The following is a 23,761-nucleotide window of genomic DNA, read 5'->3' on the forward strand; positions in this document are numbered from 1 at the left end:
TACCCGTTGTTATTACTTTCAACAACGGTTATATTTACATCACCCGTTGTTATTACTATCAAAAACGGTTATAGTTACATCACCCGTTGTTATTACTTTCAAAAACGGGTGTAGTACCCCTACCCGTTGTCATTGATTTTTTAGACATATTTCATTTTGGCGCAAATTTGGTGAAAATATATTACAACGGGTATATTTTAACCGCTGTAATAAAGTTTTGACAACGGTTGACTTTTATTGACCCGTTGTTATTAACATATAACAACGGTTTTGTTTTGAGGACCCGTTGTCAATAGTTTGTCTTAATAAAAAACTAATTTACAAACACATACCCCATACAACACAAACACACACAACACCAGTTCAACCGTTGGTATCTTGAGTTTATTATTCTCTCTTCCTCGCTTTCTACATTCTCGTTGCCGGCCGTCGCCCAGATTCCGTTGCCTTCCCCTATCATCCTGCTCGTTCTCTTTATCATCATCATCATCAGGTATGTTCACTTTAATTTTGTGTTTCGTCATTAGGGTTTTAAGACGATCATCTTTTTTCTTTTTCATGCATCTGTTTGTTTTTTGTCTTCTTTGTTATCTTTATCATCCCACATCATCTACTTCACTCCTCTTATTAGGGTTTAGGATTTTAGAAGCTCAATCTGTTGTTTTAAATTTTCATTCCTATTAGGGTTTAGGGGTTTAGATAATACTCTGCATGACGTTGTTAAGTTGTTCATTTCCTATTTCATTCATATTTGGGTTTTAGGATTATCATGGATGAAAAACGAAAAAGAAGCCAAAAGAATAATAAGCCTGGTGAGAGGGGTGCTACGAAGTGCCCGCAAGCCCTTGCAGCTATAGCCGCTAAAGAGCTGCTTGAAATAACATGGAGCTCGAAGGGTTTCCCTACTGGTCCAAATGCGGGTTTTTTATCCAGTTGGATTGGATGTTGCACAAGACAGTTTGTGCCTATCCATTTAGATGACATTAGAAATTTGAATCCAAAATTGAGGAAGTTATACTTGGCTCGTGTAAAGGAAGCCTTTGATATTGTCGATGAATGCCATGATAAGTATTTAATGCATAAGGCAGGGGAAGGCAATGGAAGTGTGACGTTGCTAGAGATTGGTTGTATGTGGACAAGGCAACGGGGGAGATGCATAAGAACCCACCGGGAGACAATAAGTGTCCCACCATCAGTCAGGAACAATGGGATCTTTTCAAAGAGATGAGAACTACTGAGAAGTTTCAGGTTAAATATCCCCGCCTTTTAACGATTTACCTATCATTTTTTTAATTAATGAGTTCTTTATATAATCTTTTTATTATCTCATCTACTTGCGCTTTTATATAATTATTTGAAGGGCGTTAGCAGAAGAAATCGTGCTAACATTTCATGCAAGAAGGGGAAATGGTATGGTTCTCGAGGCGGTTACAGAAAGATAGAAGAGAACCTCGTAAGTAGCATACATTCCCTTGTGAGACTTGATTTTTTTAATCACACTTGGACTTGATAAACATTTACATGTATAACTGTTACCATGTTAATGTGTAGGTGGCAAAGGGAGTGACCAACTTGGATCGGCATGTAACTTATAAAGAAGGGCACACGCCTAAAGGATCCCGGTCGCGTGACAAATATGATGAGGAAGTGTTGGCCAACATAGTAAGCATTATTTTATTAAGACGAGTTCATTACTAACTTTATTATTTTAGTCATAAATATAATTTGAAGTTTATTTAATATATTATAGGACAACGTATTGAAGGAGGTAGAAGAAGGGAAATTCACTCCCAATGGTCGTGATGACGTTCTTGCTAGAGCGATCGGCCGACCCGAACATCCAAGTCGATTGAGGGGCATCCCGTTATAGGTTGGAGTAACGAAATATTATGGGACAACTGCCCCGATAAAGAAGAAAAGGAAGACTAAGCCTGAGAAGGCTGACATGGTACCATTTATTCTATTATTTTCATTTAAGTTCAATTCACATGTTATTGTTGGGATAAAAATTGCTGAAACGTTACATTCTTGGCACGCAGCTTTAGTTAATGGCATCCGTAATACTAAAGTTGAATGCTGGAGGCAAGCTTTCCGAAGAAGAAGTGAAGATGATGGAGGATGTCATTTATAAAGAGGGTAATAAGGTACAACAGATTGGCCAAGAGGCCGAGAACACTACTACCTTGGCAATACATGAGAAGGAAGTATCGGTCAACGAGATTCAGAAAGATCAGGTACCTAATGCTTCTGAAGTTGTAACAACTGAAGTTGTAACAACTAAAGCCGATCAGGTACCTAATACTTCCTTATTTTTCTTTTCTTTTTTTTTGGGTAAGATCAGGGGGTGTGTTCCCTGCCAGCTCTAATGCTATAACTTCTGACATCATGCCATTGGTTAATTTTATTAGGTAAATAATGGGTCCGAAAAGGAGATGCAACTTGAGAAGACGGCTGATGGAAAACAGCATACATCCCCTTCAAGTCAGTTCATTGTTTTCAGTAAGGTATGCATGAAGTGTTTAAATAGCTAAATTTATATGAATTCTATTAAATTTTGGGATATAATAATGTATGTGTATTCTTCAGGCCGTAAACAAGAGGCCAGTTATTCTTGCTGACCCTAAATTCGATAATCCATATGTGCGTGTTGGCCGGGGTCTCGTAGAAATGCACACCAAATCAGCAGCGGAAACTGTAGTGGTTGTTCATGGCGAAAAACTTTTGCCGAATCATAGAAAAGTGGAGATAACCGTAGTCTTTCCAGGCCATGAAAACTTTCAACTGCCTGTCCCAATTCGTGACGACATTACCATTCTGAGAGATGCGGTTGGAAGTTTCATCCAATGGCCTGAATCTCACATCTTCTTGGCTCTGTCGTCTCCGCCTCAGTCGAAAGCAGTTGGGGTTAGAAGAAATACCTTTATATATATATATATATGTTAAATTTTTAATTGTTGAATGTTTTTATATGTTAAATTTATATGTTATTTTTTTTTTGTAGGGAACAAAAAAGCCGGCTTTGGCGGATAAGCCTAAGTCCACAGACATGCCAACTACCTCGTCGAAACAACAACTTGATGAGGTATTTAATTAACTTCTCCATTTTTATGAAAACCTCCCTTTTATTTTTTTTATTTCTGTATTTCTAAAAAGCATGGAAATTTTTTGTAGGGAACAAAAAAGCCGGGTAAGGCGGATAAGCCTAAGTCCCCGGACATGCCAACTACCTCGTCCAGACAACAACTTGATGAGGTATTTAATTAACTTCTCCATTTTTTAAAAACCTCCCTTTATTTATATTTTGTCTGTATTTCTAAAAAGCATGGAAATTTTGTGTAGGGGACAAAAAAGACGGATAAGCCTTAGTCCCCACTCATACCTGCTACTACTACCTCATCATTGAAAGAGCAGGTTGATGAGGTATTTAGTTAAGTATGCTTTTATTTTTATTACTCCAACTAGCTAGCTAGGATATGTTACCTTTGGATTTTTTATTATTATAATTATCTACATGTGTAGGCTGGTGGTAGTAGCACAAAATCAAAGAATCATTATTTCCCCGAACTGAAAGATGTTAGGAGTTTAAACTCCACAAAATATTCTGGGAAGGATTACATGCAAAAAGTAAGACGGTGATGATGAGGAAACTGCATGAGGAGGCTTGCGATCGCATATGCAACGAGCAATTAATAATTATTCCGCTCGAGGAGCATATTCTAGGGGTTGAGCGCGAAGCACTTATGTCATGGGATATGCTAGCCATTTGGGCTGGCCTAGACGAGATTGATGTCCAACACCTATTTGTTTGGATGAAGTAAGTTTCTTAATAAATAATTTCATATTCTAATATTCTGACTACTAGATAGTGTTTTAAATACCAGAATTAATACCGTAATAATGTAGGATATTGAAATTGAGAGTGATCCCCGAGAAGAAGATTCCATCTGATCAATACGGATTCCTGTGCCCCTATACTTTATCTATGTTTATCCCGATGTTTTCGTTCGAAGATCGGGTAGATTATATTGCTCAGCAATTGGCGACAAACAAGAAGCTGGTTTTTGCCCCTTATAATGAAAAAGGGTAATACACAAATTAATATTACGTTTCCCCTTACAATTGCAATTTCATAACTAATATATGTACTTATTAATAATGATGATGTGTCTCTTGATGTAGGACTCATTGGGTGCTAGCAGTCATCATGCCGACGAAGAAGAAAGTACTTTGGTTGGACACTATACATAATCCACCAAGCGAGACTTTTAAGCACTTGATTATTAAGTAAGTTTATAATACTGATTTATTTATAATAACATTTTCAATTTTTATTTATAGCAAAAACCTCATTTTTGCCCCTAAAAAAATGAGTTTCTGCCTCTTTTTTTTTTTAAAAAAAAAGGCGTTTGAGAATAAAAGAGCTAACGAGCAGGATCAACCCACGAAAGATTCTGATGATGGCCCTACTTTTATTACGATAACAGGGGTACGTGCTCAAATACAATACCTTAAGTGCAAAAATCTGTGTTTAATACTAATACAATACCTAAAGTTCAAGATTCTGATGTGAGCCTTCTCTCGTCTGTTTGTTTTTATGTAATAATAGGTCCCTCGCCAGCCGGATAGCATACAATATGGATACTACGTTTGTCGGTTCATGTTGGAGATTATTACGCGAAGATATATCCTTATATATTCCAGAAAAGGTTAATAATCTAATAATGTGTTTATTACTTTTTTTAAAATTAGAGCTGATGTTGTCTTGCTTGCTGCTATACCATGATGTTGTTATGCAGTATTTGATATTGTTACAATAATGTCTTGTCTTTATTTTTTCCGCAGTATGTAATCAACCTGTCACAAGAGCTTCAGCAGTACAAAAGTTTAGATATAGACGAGGTAAGGGACATATTGAGCAAATACGTCTTAGAACATAGCAATGCTCAAGGCTAAATGCATGATACTCAGAGCTAGATCAGCTTATTACGAAAAATTTTGTTGAAGTTAGGGAATGATTAGTTCATGTAAATTTAACTCCATGTAAGTATATATATATATATATATATATATATATATATATATATATATATATATATATATATATATATATATATATATATATATATGATCTTTGTTGTGGTTGAATTGAATCTATTGAATTCGATTAACCCAAATTGTGATTTATCTTTGAGTGTTGATATATTGTCTTTGGCGATATATGCAGGTTTTTGAATGGCATGAAACAAATTTAATTTTTAAAAACATTAGGAGTTCGTAATAAAAACGGTTACTAAAAAAAATCGTTGTGAATACCCTTCACAAATACCCGCCATAATATTCAACAACAGGTTTTAAAATAGGAACCGTTGTAAATACCTTTCACAAATACCCGCGCATAATATTCAACAACAGGTTTTAAACGAAGAACCGTTGTTAAAAGTCTTCACAATTTTGGAGGGAAAGTTACAACAACGGGTTTTAAACGAAGAACCGTTGTTACTACAAATTTCAACAACGGGTATTTAACATATACCCGTTGTTAAAAGTCTTCACAATTTTGAAGGAAAAGTTACAACAACGGTTATACATATGACAACCGTTGTTATATTATTCCCACCAAATTTTTGAAACACTTTCCACAACGGCTTACACGCAACAACAACGGCTTTTAACTGTGGTGAATACTTTCGACAACGGTTTAAGTAAATAACCTAACCGTTGTAAATACCTTTTACAACGGCCGCTTTAACAACGTCTGCTTTTTGTTTTTAAAACGGTTTTTACCCGTTGTTATAGCCTGTATCTGTAGTAGTGTATTCTCATTCCAACAAATCTGATTTTTACACAAGTTAAGAGCTCCTTATATAGAGCCCCTAATACAACCCTATCCATACATCTAACATTACATCTAAGGGCCACAAAAATCTTCCCAAACAGCCAAGAAAAACGGCCAAAAGGCCTTACAAATTTTAAAAATAAAGCATATAGTAAAGGAAAGAAGTAAATAGAGCTAAAGTACAACCCTCATTTGTTTGCTAGCTTTCTTCTTATTTATCTATCATGTGGACTTTTTTGAGGCTGCCAAGAAGACCATCCAAGAGTGTAATAAGACCCAAATAACAGGAAAAGGAATCCATAAAGGCTTGATCAAAAAGGGAAGGTTGAAGTGACATTCATCACAATGCTCAAAACCGAGAACCATGTGTACCCGCGAAACGTTTTCTCATTTAATTCTTGATAGGTACCTCTTTGAGACGAAATTACCTAGGGAAAAATACTCTAAACTCATCATAGAAATGTTTTTGGCTGTTACATAACATAAGTTCTTAGACGGATTTTGAATTGGACCCCAAAATAGGAGACGAGCTAAAATCGGGTTGTAGAACATCTCAGGAATTCAGAAGCATTTTGTAGGAGCCATATCTATTAGCTCCGGATGAATCTCAAGGCCTGTGATAACTCATTTGAAAGCTAATGAAGTTAGCATTCATCTCCAAAAAGAATAAACCTTAAATATTTAGTAAATTTTTAGTTATTTAACGTTTAGTGCTGATAGGTCTGAAAGTATCCAGAAACGCATAGGTTGTTTGCACTCCCCATATCTCAAGCTATAGAGCCGATATGATGGTGATTCCAATTTCATTGTTTAGCTAAGATCACAAGCTTTCCAATGACATAATAATCAAAGGATTTTCATGAGTATAACTTGAGATATAAAGTTTGGAAGTTAGGCTTGTTGTAATGACACTTCAAAAAGCGATGAAATGCATTCAATTTGTGCTCATATTTAACCTTGCAAACCGGTTGTTTGAGCACCAAAATCTCGGCCTACCACATTTGTTTCAAAAGTTTTCCCACATCGGGAAATTAAGGAACTTGTTATACTGCCTCCCATCCACTATATTCTTCCCTATTTCCTAAAACGGATTATTCATATTTTCTATCCTTTTCCTTTTTGAGAAAGTTTTTATTAATAATATACTCCTACATCACTCCAATCACCAAACCCCATCATATCCTTTATTAATAGTCTATCTTAATTATTCCTACCTCTCTCCAATAAGCAAACCTCACCCATCTCATTTATTAATATTTAATGTTAATTATTCATACATCTCTCCAAACATCAAACCCCACCCATATCTTTATCAATATAATACTCACTCTCTTAATCCTTGTGCCTACTTAGTAACAAGGACTTGTACTTTTGGGCTTAAATGAGGACAAATAATGGGCCCAAAGGTACACATCCTATCTTATTAGGGTTGTGTTACGACGGCGGGGGATCAGGTTGTTATATCTTTTCTTATTTCGCCGTGTCTCTTCTAGATCTTTTCCTAAACCCTATTCCTCATGATTATATAATAATAGGCCCAAAGGTACACACCTATCTTATTGAGGTCGTGTTACGACGGTGGCGGGTGGAGTTGTTATATCTTTTCTTATTTGGCCGTGTCTCTTCTAGATCTTTTCCTAAACCTTATTCCTCGTGATTTGTATAAATAGAGGCCTTTGGACTTCATATTTTTCACGCGAGTGTCCGCCCTTCTCTTCCCCCTTTGCATTCTTTGTCCGCGCTATTGCTATCGACAATTACGTGCTTGATCTGCTCGACCAAGTAAGCCCGTTTACTATCGTGGTACCCGTCTCGTTTTGTATGACCGACCAATTTGATCCCTACACAATCACATTGACCAATCTTGTTTTATTTTCTTATTAACTAAGGGAACTTTCACCTTGCATTAAAATCGAGTCGAGTTACCATTAAAAGCCGATTTAGTTAAATCTCGCAACGCTAACATGTAAGTTTGAGGGTGTAAAATCCCATTTAATCTTGTTTATAATTATTGTATCTTTTCTTTACGTTTGTAAATCATATTATGCCAAAAGACCTTTAATCTTTCATAAAATCAGTTTTTAAGACGAAATTATGAGAACGGACCAAATCTGGCCTGAGGAGGAAACACACTAACATGTGCGCCTCTGGAAGGATCGCAGCACCTGTTGCGCCTCTTCCAAGAGTCACTTGACCTACTTCTTTTCTCCTTTGTCTCGGTTTGCGTGCTTTAGTCATCTTTAATCGATTTCAATTCTTTTTCTTTCTTTTATTTTTAAACCCATTATTAATTTTTCTAGACTTTCAATCTTTATTTAAATTAATTTGAATTGGACTCTAATAATTAATGTTAGTCCGCTTAAATCGTCTTAAAGCAATTAATCTTAGTTTAAGAAAGTCTAATAATTAATATTAGGTCTCTTTAATCCGAGTTTTGTGCACATCAATCAATTTTTCCTTTTTTAATTCTTTTTAATCAATTCAATTTTATTTTAAGTTAAAATCATTTCCTTAATCCTTAATAATTAATGTTAAGCGGTTTTAGATCGATTTCTCCACATTCGTTTATAAAATCTTCTAATTTATTTTCATCCTCTTTTCTAAACCAATTCATAAACTACAATCGATTTCACAATTAATCAACCAGCATAGGCACCTGACAGATCTGACTTTCACACTCAGAACCCACCTAAGAGCAGGCGCATGAAGTGTTGCGTCTCTTCCAGAGGACGCACTTCCTGCTGTGCCCACTCCTAGTCGGCCTCTGAACTCATTCCTATTTTGACGTAGCTCATATTAGATTACTAGTAATTGACTATTATTGTTATTATCACTTATTTAGCTATATTATGAGTCATTTTTATTGACTGTCACTTTTTCTTTATTTCCTTTTCCTTATTTCTTTTATTTACTTTATTTTCTTTTCTTTTATTCTTTTCAAACCCTGTCTTTGGCATTTATATGATGTACCTTTGTCTTGTATTTCGTAATTTATATTAATATTCATCTTGTATGTTGTTCATATGTAATGAATATAATCCCTATTTCGACCTTCTAAATATTATTTGCTAATTTTACCGACATAGTTAATTCACATGTTAGGATTAAAACAATATTTGTTGCCTAGCATGCATCATAATCAACAATATCAAGTATAAACGATTTCTTCGATCATTAGTAGAGGCCGTTATCGAGGCGGACGGGATTAGGTGTGCGACTAAAGAACTTCCAAGTACGTACCCTTACCCCTTACTCAGATATTTGTGAGCACCCGTATTCATTGGCATCATGAGAGTCATTCTAGACATAGAATGCTAAGAGTAACGAATTTCTTAGTGTTCATGTCAATACTTTATGTCTTGACATGGCATGAAGTATTTGAACGTTTTTCAGTTTTCCACAAAAATTGGTGGCGACTCCTCAAATGCAGGCTTGTTCAACCTTTCACTGGTTTCTAAGCCTTTTAAATCGGTAATGGTCCATGACGTACTTTTTTTTACAAAGTCCCGTGGGAGAAGTTCCGCCACCTTAACATTTTACAACGCACAAATGCGTGCGGCGCGGGTGAAGTTGGTTCACGAGGCTTAAGTAATTTTGAACATCAACTTTATCTTGGATAGATGGAAGATTGATGGATGAATTCATTGTGTCCTAATTCCTAAGACATTTTCGGTTAATGTACTGATTTGAGGTGATCTCAGCTGTTTTTTCATTACAACATTGTCTTTAACCAAAAAAACCTCAAAAAAGAAAACACATCTTAATCTTCCTTCTTATCGCCTAACTCAAGCACCCATAAAAAAAAAGTAGGTGATGTGTCTCGCTCTTCCATTCTATAGTAGATGAGGGCTTTCGGTTGTGCTCGTTGACCAAGTATAAGGACAACAAGTAAGGTGTTTCGAACTCACCAATGAGCTATATTGAGGAATTCAAATTTTAAGAGGTACTTTGTATAACAATTGTTTATACAATTCACATTATTATATGATTGAGGTCTTGAAATACATGTTAATAAATTGTTTTTAAAAATTTCATTTTCAAATCTAGTGGCGGACCTGGGGGTGCGCACCCTCAATTGGTCAATTTTTTTTAAAATGAAAGGAGTATATACATATTTGTGTTATATATTGAAAAGCAATTGACGCCAGTCTAGTGGATAAAAATAGTGGCTTAGAAACAGAAGGTGTGGGGTTCGAAACTCAATAGGGGGACTATTTTTATCTCTCTTTTTCCAATATTTCTTCTTTTCACCTGTGTAAAGTTAAAGCCTATCTTTTTTTATCTCTTTTTTTTTTCTATTTCAATTAGCTTGTAAAAATGGATAATTCTATATTTTACAAAATTATTTTCTCCTTCTTCCCCCTTTTTTGTAGTTAACGACATTTTAATGCAAAATTTGTTTTGGCAACTTCAAAGAGTTGAAATCCTAATTTCGTCATTTCCAATTTAAACATTTTGAATAGGATATGATACATTTTTTTTATTATTAATTATTTTACCTTCACTTTAATTGAGTCATAAAACTAGTTATTCAGTAAAAGTTCAATGATTTAATTGGAAAAATACTTGTGTACTCCGGGAGTACGGTACTCCTTACACTCAAAAGCAATTCACAAAATAGAATATTTTAATAGCTTCAGTGTAAGGAGTACCGTACTCCCGGAGTACACAAGAATTTTTCTACAATATTTGTTGTACTTCTGTAAAACAATCACACTTTCTAACTTCAAGTCGAGATTAAAACTTCCACACTTCTAAGCGCATAAACACTAATTTTCCTATGAGACGGTCTCTCAATTTGTTTATGTGAGACATTTTCACTTTATAAGGGTAAGTTATCAATGTACATTTTTATTTCATTTTTTTTGTTAGTTTCTAGGTATGACATGTCTCACATGCACACATTTCTAGTGTGAGACGGTCTTTCCGGAGACCTATTCGTGTATTTAATAGAGAAAATAAAAAGGTGACACAAGAACAAGGATTTGTAGTATTAGCGTATAATGTTTGGAAAAAATATTTATCTGTGCACTCCCATGTCTAGATCTCTAGGCCCGTATACGGTTACACTTAGTGTATAGAATCTTTTATACACTACGAGTAACGTAGTGACATGTGGTAGCGGTGGGCCGAGTAGAATTTAAATGATTATTCTTGTTATTTTCTTTCCCGAAATGTAATTTTATTCCACCTAAATATTTTAGATAAGATAATTTGTTCAGCATATTTTTGGAACTAATTCGAGTATTTCCTAATATTTCTTTAATTCTTTTATATATATTGCTTGTTACATTTTTTCCCTCATAATTTTTTTAAATTATTTTTCTGTAATAAATCATTAATATTTAGAAATTTTAATTTGTTCATTCAATAAATAAATATTTATAATGGAAGTTCAATTGATTCTCCAAGTTATTAGGGAAAATAGTTCTTCATTTTCCATTAAATTATAACTGGTCTCCCAATAAGTCTATTGAGAGACCGTCTCTTAGGAGACCTACCCTTTCAAGTTTTAACTTAGGGTTCTTTGTTAATTGTATTTCATTCTTTAATTTGGTTTCATTTTTAATAATTAAAAAGGAATAATAAAGAATGTAAGATTAATTGAAATGGAAAAATGGATTAAATTTATCATGAAGAAATAGATGCAAACTTTTGAATGAATGGAAAAACAAGAAGGAAAAAAATTACCTAACCCTCTAACGTGAGAAAGGAAAAACAAAATTAGAGTATTTTTTAATTATGGTAATAAATTCTCTAAAATATTTCTTCAAATACATCCCAAGTTTCTCCTAATTTTTTTCTTAATTAACTTCCTTATTTAAAATTGGATTATGACACATATCAAAACTCTATTCGTGGTGTAACGGTATCATCTTCCCTGTTCACATCTATATGTTATCATACTTTATTGACACATGGGCATCTAATCATGTAATTGAAACTAGTTTAGACTCTGTGCATTATATGCACGGTACTTAAAATTTAATATTTTTTTTTTATAAAATTATTTATATAATATTGGTATCTTATAGTTGTTTGCATTTCTCATCATTGTATTTTGTTTTGATAAATAAAAGGTATAACTGAAAATTAGTTAAGAGAATTGAGTAATGAGTTAAAATGTATTTTAATGAAAATAATTTTATATTAGTATAAAGTCAGTGAGTTTCAATTTTTTTTTTTTGTCGCGAAAGTAATAACAGTTCTAGTTTTGGTTTTATACTGAATATGGGTTAACTCATCATCTAATAATAGCTTAAGTAAAAGATTTAGCAATTTATAGTTTTATATCAATTTTATTTTATTTTAGTTAAAATATTATAACTTAGAGTTTAGTGAAAATAATATAATAATTTGATGAAAAGATTAATTTTAATGAAAATATAATAGATAAATTAAATTGTAATTGTTAGTTTTCTTATTTAGTGAATGAACATAATTATCATTAGTTTCCTTTTTTGAGAATATGCATTTTGGCGGAAAAATAATAAAGATCACTTATTCATTTAATAAATAGGGGATGTGTACGATTTTGACTAATGTAAAACCTATTAACATTGTGTTATATTAGAAGATGGTAAAGATGTTATATGAACAATGGAAGCCAGGGAACGTTGTCCTGATTGGTCTTGTATGATGATGGATTGCATTAGTTACTGCATTGGTACCATGTGTACCATGTGGTATTATATATTATGTCTTATGTGGTCTTTTATTTCAGCCATTAGGCTAAGTTTAACGGGGTATGAAGAGAGGTATGAGTGTGGATTTGAGGGTCAGATTTTTAGAGGTTGAAGCTTATACGTGGATAAAGTGGTATAGATTGTACTAGAGTCTTAATAAGGGTCTTTGATTTCCAAGACCCATGTTAAGACTTGTGAATAGTAGAATGTGTATTATTTTATCAATAAAATAAGATAAAAATTTATATAACCAATTGGAATATCTTAGTTGCTCTTTTTAAGACGGATATATTCCGTCTTAAGAATAAAACGGGTCAAATAACATATCACTTGTGTGAATGAGATATATGGAAATCTAATTTATTAAATTATGTTTATTAAAAAATATATGTGTACCAAAAAATAGAAAAAAAAATTAATTATGTAGAAAAAGTTTATAAATAGTTTTTTGTCGTTGTATGAGGAAGTGTATGGAAAAACATTTACTATATGCATGTATGAGGTTTTGGACTTTGGGTGAACCACGAATTTTAAAATAAGACGGTCTCACACCGTGAGACGGTCCATTTTATAAAAAAAGTTTCTTCATTTGTGTTAATATATGTGTTTTTTTTTATATAATAGGACTGTATCAAAGCGTGAGACCGTCTCACACAAGAATTACTGATCTAGTCTTTTTAATTTTCATGTTTAGACCCTTTTATTTTACGTGTGTAATTTGAAGTATAATATACTTTATTTATGTCGGTAGAAAAAAAACTGTCACAAGATTTATTTAACGTATAATTTATTTAATCGTAGTTATCAAGTTAAGATATAAATAAAGAAATGAAAGTAAACAAATAAGAGTAAGTCTTGCTTAAAACGGGTCGGATTTTAAGACGGGTCGTTGTGTGAGAGGAAATGGGTAGAGGGGACAAAGGTGGGACCCCCCATGTGCTTCTCCACTCACCCTAAATGGATATTTTGTGAGAGAATATGGTATCCGTCTTATTAATAAGACGGATACCTTGGTCTGAAATAAGAATTGGGGAACAAATAAAATAAGTAAAATAAGTTAAGTGGTAAGTTGAGGTGTCAAAATCTGAAATGAGTCTGGAAATAAAGTGTGCTTTTTGAGTGAGTCTGAGTCTGAAAATAAAAAGGTAGTGAAAAGTTGGGGTGGCAGAGTTTGAGGTCTGAAGATGGGTATGGGGATAAACTTAGGAGTTGTTTGGTTGCCTCAGAAAAACACAGGAATTCCAAAATCCCATGAATTGGGATTTAAGGCTCTTGTTTGGTTACCCATTTTTTTTCAAAATGGAGGAATCTAGAGTTCCATAGGAACTCTAATTCCTACATCATGTAGGAAGTGGCTGACCAAGCCCCCCCTTGGTCATTCCCAATTCCTGTGTTTTTTAAAGTAATATTTTACTATTCTACCCCTATTAAAAACACAACCATTTAACTCTTCTATCAGCCGTCATCTTCTTCACACAAATTTTTTTTTCCTCCTTGTTTAATTCATAAAATCTCTTTTATGTGGCGATATCATCCGTCATGAGCTTGTGACGGATACTATTTGGAACATAGTTTTTTATAATTTATGCTACTTTAATTTGTTTTTATTAGATTTTCTGATAATAAATGGGAACATCCGGACAATCATTTTTTTCATGTTGTTAAATCTTGTAAGCTAAGATCAAATTTTGTATGTCATATATATGAATTAAGGGTGAAGTAATAAATTTTAGCAAAAGGGTAAAATAGTATTTACAACAAAAAATCATAGGAATTGAGTTATCCAACCAAACAACATACAGGAATTTATTTCATGGGAAGTGTCAATTCGTGGATGGCAACCAAACAAGTTTTGGGCATTTCCCATGAATTACATGTAGGAACTCAATTCATGTGAATTTCTACTTCCCACATGAAATAAATTCCCCCATGAACCAAACGACCCCTTAGTCTTAGATTTCATATTTATTAAGTCGCATAATGCTCACAACCATATTTTTCCGTATACAATGGGTCCCTCCTCTATAATTAACTCCTCCTCCATCTCATTCCCGCCACCACATAAAATCACCACATCCGACTCACCAACGGAAGCCACACTACCCATCCAAATCCGGTTCGGAATCTTAGGCTGCGCGAACATAGCTAGGAAACTCTCACGTGCCATCCACCTCTTCCCAGACGCCACCCTCCACGCTGTCGCCAGCCGTTCCATTAGCAATGCTCAATCCAACGCGAAAGCCAACGGCTATGCTCCCACCACCAAACTCTATGACTCATACGACGCTGTCTTGGATGACCCGGAGGTGGATGCAGTGTACATTCCACTCCCCACCTCCCTCCACCTCCAATGGGCTCTCGCTGCGGCTCGTAAAGGGAAGCATGTCCTCCTTGAGAAGCCTGCTGCTCTTAATGTATCCGAGTTGGATGTGATCATTGCCGCTTGCGATGAGTGTGGGGTCCAGTTTATGGATGGTACTATGTGGATGCATCATCCTAGGACTCTTGCTATGGATCACTTTTTGAGAGATGCTCAACGTTTCGGCCACCTTAAGTCTGTCAGTACTCCTTTATTTTCTCTCTTTTGTCTAATCAATTTAAAAAAAACTTGTGATAATGTTTCTAAATCAAGCATGTAGTACAAATTACAACATTTATAGCTAACCATTGGTCAATTGGTGATAATAGTTATAATAACTTCTATAATTGGTAACTTGGTAAAATACTTGGTATGATAGGTAGGTGCTAATGATTGTAAGGGCACAAGATGTACTTCTCATAAATATGTGGAAGGCACAAGTTGAGGCCCTACATTTGCCTCACTGCTCATATAGACATACACTCTTCCACATGTATAGATTCGTCCCAAATTTGGGATGGGTCAAGTACCGATACCTAGTAATGGGAATGAACCAAACTATTTGGTCAGCCGTTTATCTCTTCGTGAGAGTACACGCGACGATGAGATTATACACTGTTATTGTCGACGGTGGACACCTCAGTTTACACCAAAAAAAAGATAGATAAAACAAAATAGATTCTTATTCCCCAAGCACTTTGCTTTTATTTTATATTTATTCACATTGTAATAATAAGAATAAATATAATATTTGAGCCTCAACCATCGCCTTAAGATTTTTGGTTGAGATGGTTCATCTATAAATATTTTACATTCATCGTATTTTACATTCATCGTATGTTTTAGTTTGGATATATGTAATAGCTTATTCCTATTTTTGTTCGAGTGATTTTTGAAGTATACTTGAATTAGTCTTGGTTGGTATCAAGTTTGAGTTGTATGACAATTATAGTTTACAGAACTTATAAGCTAATGCAACATGTTTCCTCCAATCACATCCATTTAATTAATTTCATTTATTGATACAATTTATAGCATAATTGAGGTTAAAAAACACAAATGAATTTTGGTTTAAATTAAATCTAAAGAAAGGTAAATTTCACATGTTAGGAATTAATTGAGGAACTAAAGAACAATTTTGTAATGTGTTTTAGTGTACACGACACAATGTATATCAATCATTATTAAGTTGATCACTAAAGCTAGTCACAATATATGTGACTATGTGAGTAAATGAAAAAGGTGAAACTTAACATAAAATGGAGTAGTATAAGAAGGCATAATTAAGAAGACGATGTAAATGTAGGCAGTCTTGGCAAACCACATTCAAAAATTGCTACAGTGATGCATATGCATATTATTCCTCAGTCCCGATCATTTGTTGTCCTTTAGTTTTGGCACAAAGATCAAAGAAAGGGGAGGGAACCAATTACTAAATGACAAGTGGAATGAATTGGGTGTGAATAATCAAATTACTCATCAAATTCATTCTTAAAATAGAAAGGATAACAATTGAATAAGACATCACACAATGAAAAAGGACAACAAATGACCGGAATAGAAGGAGTATATACGAAAAACAAATAATTTTTTTTTGAGAAATATTTTAATCAAAGGTAAATAATGATTACAATAGACCATGGAGTATATGTTTTTGCATTTGGATGTTCTAATTACATTCCCATATATTTCAGATTCATACGCACTTTAGCTTTCTTGCGAACGACAACTTCCTTGGTGCACTCGGCGATGTTGGTTGGTATTGCATCAGGGCAAGCCTGTTTGCGCAGCCAACTATCAACTTCCCAAAATTGTGACTGCTTTTAAAAATCCTGTTAAAAACAAGGATGGTGTGATATTATCTTGTGGAGCTTCTCTCCACTGGGAAAATGGTTCAGTTGGAACCTTCCATTGCTCCTTCCTCTCCCACTTAACAATGGATATATCAGCTGTTGGCACAAAGGGAACGTTACATGTCACTGATTTTGTCATTCCGTTTGAGGAGAAGTCGGCTTATTTTTCCACGTTGTCCGATGGTTGGTTCGCTGACATGGAGTTGGAATGGAGCAAAAAACCAACCGAGCACGTTGTAAATACGGCTCTTCCCCAAGAAGTTCATATGGTGAACGAGTTCTCGAATTTGGTTGATGGGATAAAGAGACTTGGTTTGTTACCAGAGAAGAGATGGCCGATGCTTACAAGGAAGACACAACTTGTGATTGATGCCGTGGTAGCTTCCATCGACCAAGGTTTTGTGCTCGTTGAGGTTTATTGGCACCAACTAGCTTAAAACCGATCCAAACTTACAAAGGTATTTATTTGAAAATTATACTCATATAAATTTAATTAGAATTCAACTCTTTATTTTAAATGTATAATAACCTTGAATATAATGATGTACCTTTCAATTTGACCATTTGACCATCACTTGCAAACATTTACATTTAAACTTTGTAGTAACGTAAAATGGTCACGTTTTATCCGTAGCTTAAAATGGATATTACTTGTCTGTGAGACCTATGTTGTGCTTTTGAAAAATGAACAAGTACAATTAAAAAAGAAAAATGAGATAGTAACACCTGGTGTGACCGATTTTGGGTAACACCGAGAGTAATTTTGTAAATTTAATGACATTTTGATAATTTTAAAAGATATGTCAAATCACTTATCTAAGGGCAGAAATGGAATTCTACATTCGAGTGTCATCTTCAATTAAGCGCTCTTCGACGCCAATCACCATACCCCTCTTTCATGTGCCACCGATCGTAAGCTTAATAATATACTTTTTTTTCCGCATAGACGAGCAAAACTATGCAAAGTACACTTAACATTTCATTAAATTCATGGTTGAAGAATTGTTTGCTTGTAGTAGTTAATTATAGCTCTTTTCCTATTTAATATTTGAACTCCATGATCAGAAGCTTATGAACCTTGTATAGTTGTATAAGGAATAAAGGTTGGATGAGTATGAATGTATGATTGTACTATGTATAAACCTTGTATGAGAACAAAACAAGCGAAAGACTACTTGATCTAAATTCAGCGTTAATCTTGGGCTCTTGGCAATAGAAATAACATAGGATAAGATTACTTTTCTGCCCCTCTATATTGTACGCATAAATCTCAACTAATTTTAACATTTATAATTATTAGATTATTTTAATTTAATTAGGATGGTACCGAATTTGTGTACCACCCGATGTCACGCTAGCACTGTCCATCGAGAAAATCACTCAATCACATGTGAATATCCGAATTTTTTTCAATATAATGTTTTTTTTTTTAAATATTTAACAAAATAGTGTTGAAATGAAACTATTTACACTCAACGGTGTTTTTTTTATGTAATAAATTTTTTGAAATTATCTCTTTTATAAATTTTTATTCAAATAACTCCTTTTAAAACATGTGTTTATACAAATTATTGTCTCTTTATCGGAACAAAATTTATTTTTATAATTTGACCGATTTATCCTTACCTATAACATAATCCCTACTAGCCTTGAGTTCCTTCTGAGCCAGGGAGTTACTCAATTTTCATAACCCTTGATCAATTACAAACCTCTCTCAAAACTAATAAACAAAGTTGATTGTTAATTCACTCAAATTATGCACTATGTAGGAAGAAGAATCGGGTATAAACTCTTCATATTAAAGGACAACTTAGTGAGTAAATGAGTAAAATAATAATTTAACATCTTATATAAGAGAAAAATGAAGGGGAAAATGACTTTTTGAAAATTAAAATTAAGTCTAATTTCGATAAAGAGGTATTGTTTTGTATAAAATACTCGCTCCTATTCAAAATAACCCTCTCTATTTATGGAGGGCACTAGAATTAAGGAGATGAATTAAATAAGGTAAGTATCGTAGTGGGAGTTAGATGATTGGAGAGAGGGAATGTATTGTGGATTGATGCATGCCTATTTCATACATTTACTTTACTCATTTGCATGCATTTCTATGCTTATTTAGTAGCGACTGGCTACTATTCTTCCATGAATCGGCTACTTTGGGTTATTTTGTGTTTTATGCTTATTTAGTAGCCAAAACCCGTCCCCAGAGTTGCATTCGGGATACTAGTGAAGTAAGCTCGGGAATTATCATCTTGGAATGCGTGAAGACGTAAGGAAACGTGATAAAGTGATGATGGACGCTGCTGTTCTCCCAGAAAAGTCGATCGACAACTTACTTTAGTCAATTGACTGGTTTCACTTTGAGGATTAGTCAATCGACTGGAATTTTAGTCTATCGACTATTTTCATACCAGACTGTGTTTGCTAACTTGTTAATTCGGCCATTAGTCGTTTAATTTATAATTCTCAACTATTTATATATAAAGAAAACAGAGAACTTCATTAGGGCATCTTTTACACTGTTAAATTCTCTACAACGTTACTTTTGCTTCTTTGTTTTTGGATCTAAACTTGTACTCCCTCTCTTTCAATTTCGGTAATTTCAATTGTTCTTAGTTCTGCAATTTATTCTTATTGCTTATTTCTTCTTCTTCTTTATTAGTTGTAAGTTTTATGTTCAAATATTATTTACGCTTCGTCATCATGTTTAATTCGATTATTATTATTATTGTTGAATTAGTTAGTTTAATTATACGTAGCTAAACTTCTTAAGTTAGGATTTAGGGGATCCGCGGTTCTATGATATAATTTGTTAGGGTTTTAGGTCTAGCTGTTTACTCCCTCTGAATTTTTAATCGTAGCATATGATAGCGGTTTGATTAATTAAGTGCACGTAATTAATTGACCATCTTGTTAAACGTTGATCTGGATCGAGAAATTGGAAAAGCCGAAGACTTGTTATGAACAATAGGATACTCTAATTAGGGTAGACCTTGCAAATCGGGTTAATGGGTTGGGTTCGGTTCGGCCCAATTCGTGTTGGGTCATTTCGGATTTCTAAAATATTCGGGTAGTTCGGGTCGGGTCGGGTCGGGCCATTTCAGGTTTGTTGGTCGGGTTGTTTCGGGTGAAGCGGATCGGGTATTTTCGGGTCGGTTATTTTCGGGTCAAAGATTAAGAAAAAAGGCATTTCAAGTCTTTTGGCGCCAATTAAAATTATGTTGTGTCGGGTCATTTTCAGGTTGGGTAGTTTCGGGTCAGGTCATTTCGAGTCGGGTTAATACAGGACTATGAAAGCTCGGGTCATTTTCGGGTCGAGTCGGGTTAATTCGGGTTTCGGGTGTCATTCGGGTGCGGCTAGCCGGGTCTCTGGTCAGCCTTTTCGGGTCGGGTTGATTTTGCCAAGTCTAAATTAGGGCGAGAGCTACATTAGAATTCTAGGCGAACAGTGGACCGAGAGTGTAACATCCCCATACTCCAAGTGCCTTACCAGGATCACTCAGGTATAAGGATGCTACCATCTCGGTTACCCGAGGCAATGATATTCATCGGACAATAACGAAACATTTAAATAGTAATACTTTAGTGAAAGGTTACAATCCAAAACCAAATCCAAAATACGAATACAAGTTCTCAAACCAACTGTCTAATCAGCTAACTGAAATGTTTATTAAACTACTAAAGCTACAAATGAAGACTTCTATCATCGACGGTGGCACATCCCACTATCCCAAGAACTCGACTCATACTGCTCAATAATCGCTCACCATCCCCGAATGGATCACCACGCTTTTAAAACATTAAACGGGTCGATACTAATCACACAATTTATATAACCAACAAGACAAGAAACAACACATTTCAAACAAAATCACACACAATCACCCACTCCAATCAATCTCCGTCACCGATCGTCCACTGGATCGCCCCGCCCGGTGGGGACCGCACCGTACCCACCAATCCCCGCTCATCATACCGAGCGATAACCCTGTCCGATTAATGTGCACATCCCCTCCCGTGGCGGGTTCCACGGAGGGCAAAACTAGGGCGTGAAGCCACTCCCGCAAGTGACTCCACTCAGCCGAGAACGCATCTCGAGAACCAGAGACAAACAATCATAACCATCATACAGCAATCAATCAACAACCGTCATAATACCAATACGATAATAATCAACAATTACACAACACCAACAATGCATTATGGGACTAATACTGAGTAGGAAAACCCTACCTGGAAAGCACAACACAATCAGACGATCTCACAGCTGATATCAAAACACTTCCTCTACGAATCCTCCTCCTAACATACAAACATATAATCACTACCAATCACAAAATACAACAAAACCCCCAAATCTCAATATTAGGGTTTAACTAACTTTAACGAAATACTATAAAAATGGTACATAGATCTTATCCTCGACGCAAGGATTACAACGGTATAAAGAAAGGTAAAATCCGACCTTCCAAGCTCCGGAATTTGCCAACAATGCGATTGATGCGAAGAACGTAGTTTGATTTCTCTTTTTGAAAGTGATTAGGTTTAAAAGTGTTTAAAGAAAAGTGACGGAAGTTATTATATACTTAATTGCATTATTAACAAAACCCGACAAATCAACCCCCGTAAACCGGCTACTCGATCGAGTAGCTGAGGTACTCGATCGAGTGCCCCCTTACTCGATCGAGTATCTACGTTACTCGATCGAGTACCCAACAGGTCAGAAACTATTTTTAAGACGCCACACACCCTTACTCGACAGAGTAAGGCCTACTCGATAGAGTACCCAGAGACTCATAAATCCGTAGTATCACAGTCTTCCCTTCTTAAAAAGAACGTCGTCCCCGAAGTTCAAACCACAACAAAACAAAGACACAATACAACACTCCCGACTCAACAACCAAAACAAAACTCAACATAAAACATGTTAATAACCCAAACTCAACCCGACTCAACCACAACAAACATACCGACATAACATAAAAAGGGTGTAAAAACTCTTAAAAACTCTTTGTGATCATCTCCTACCCCCTAAAAGAAACAAGGTTACGTCCCCGTAACCATACATACCTGATCAAAAAGGAAAGGGTAACGCTCTCTCATGGCCTCCTCTGCCTCCCATGTAGCTTCCTCAGTCTCGTGGTTAGACCAAAGGATCTTAAGCAAAACTGTCTCACCACTCCTAGTCTTCCTAACCTAACGGTCAAGAATCTGCTTAGGTACCTCAAGATATGATAAGGACTCATCTAGATCTAAGCTCTCTGCTCATGTGACGGGTCACTCACATACTTCCGCAACTGAGATACATGAAACACATTATGCACTCTCTCTAACGCAGCTGGTAAAGCCAGACGATATGCAACCTCTCCAACCCGCTCTAAGATCTCATAAGGCCCGAAGAACTTCTGACTCAGCTTGCCTTTCTTCCCAAATTTCATAACCCCACGCATAGGAGACACTTTCAGAAGAACCTTATCCCCAACCTGAAACTCTATATCCCGGCGATGTAGATCTGCATAACTCTTTTGCCTATCCTGAGCTACTCTCATCCGTTCCCTGATTATCTTAATCTGTTCAACCATCTCATGTACCATCTCTGGTTCTAGAACCACTGCCTCAGCACTGTCGTCCCAACAAATCGGACTCCTACATCTTCTCCCATATAAAGCCTCAAACGGTGTCATGCCAATACTAGTGTGATATCTGTTGTTGTAAGAAAACTCTATCAAATCCAACCTCTGTTCCCAGCTACCACCAAAGTCCATCACACAAGCTCGTAACATATCCTCAAGAGTCTTGATCGTTCTCTCAGTCTGACCGTTTGTCGCAGGATGAAATGCTGTACTCATCTTCAAAGTTGTTCCCAAAGATTCCTGCAACTCTTTCCAAAACCTTGAGATAAATCTCACATCTCTGTCAGATACTATGTCCTTAGGGACTCCATGTAACTTAAGCACATTCTTCCGATAAGCCATAGCTAATTGTGCTTTAGTCCATGTATCTTTCATTGGCACAAAGTGAGCTGACTTGGTCAGTCGATCCACTATTACCCATATCATGTTGTTACCCTGTTGACTCTTCGGCAAACCCACGATAAAATCCATAGAAATGGATTCCCACTTCCACTCAGGTACCTCTAAAGACTGAATCTTACCTTGTGGTCGTCGCTGTTCCCCTTTAACTCTCTGGCATGTCAAACAACGGGCCACAAACTCACCTGTTTATTTCTTCATCCCAGGCCACCAAAACGTGTTCTTCAAGTCCTTGTACAACTTGTCACCACCTGGATGTACTGAATATGGTGTACAATGTGCCTCTGTCATGATAGTCTTTTTCAGCTCCTCATCATTAGGGACACATCACCTACCATCGAACCTCAAACTACCATCTGTATGAATAGAGAATCGAGACACTGTGCCTTTATCTACCCCAGCTCTCCACTCAACCATCTTAGGATCCAAAGCCTGTTTACCTCGAATATCATCATAAAGATCAGGCTGTACTGTCAAATCTCCCACGGCATCCCCTCTCTGCATCATATGTATCCCAAACCTCCCCACCTCATCTCTCAACCTCATCAAAGATAGAGCTGTACACAAAGAATGTACACTCTTCCTGCTCAAGGCATCTACAACAGCATTGGCTTTCCCTTCATGGTAGATGATATCCATGTCATAATCGCCAATCAGCTTCATCCACCTCCTCTGTCTCATGTTCAACTCCTTTTGAGTGAATATGTACTTGAGACTCTTGTGATCCGAAAATACCTTAAAGGTCGCCCCATAAAGGTAATGTCTCCAAATCTTGAGAGCAAACACCACTGCACCCAACTCTAGATCATGTGTAGGGTAGTTCTCTTCATACGGCTTCAATTGCCTAGAAGCATAGGCAATCACCTTACCGTTCTGCATCAACACACATCCCAACCCATTCTTTGAGGCATTTGTATAAACCTCAAAGTTCTCGATCCCTTCAGGCAATGCTAAGATAGGAGCTGTGGTCAAACGCTCCTTTAATGTTTGGA

General features: G+C 35.6%; 1 pseudogene; it reads left to right on the forward strand.

The window, feature by feature from the left end:
- Nucleotides 1-14,258: 14,258 nt before the first annotated feature.
- On the forward strand, nucleotides 14,259-19,319 carry LOC141605467 (putative oxidoreductase At4g09670; annotated as a pseudogene).
- Nucleotides 19,320-23,761: the final 4,442 nt, after the last annotated feature.

This window comes from Silene latifolia, chromosome 10, assembly GCF_048544455.1.
Source record: "Silene latifolia isolate original U9 population chromosome 10, ASM4854445v1, whole genome shotgun sequence".
In the NCBI taxonomy this organism is placed as follows: domain Eukaryota; kingdom Viridiplantae; phylum Streptophyta; class Magnoliopsida; order Caryophyllales; family Caryophyllaceae; genus Silene; species Silene latifolia.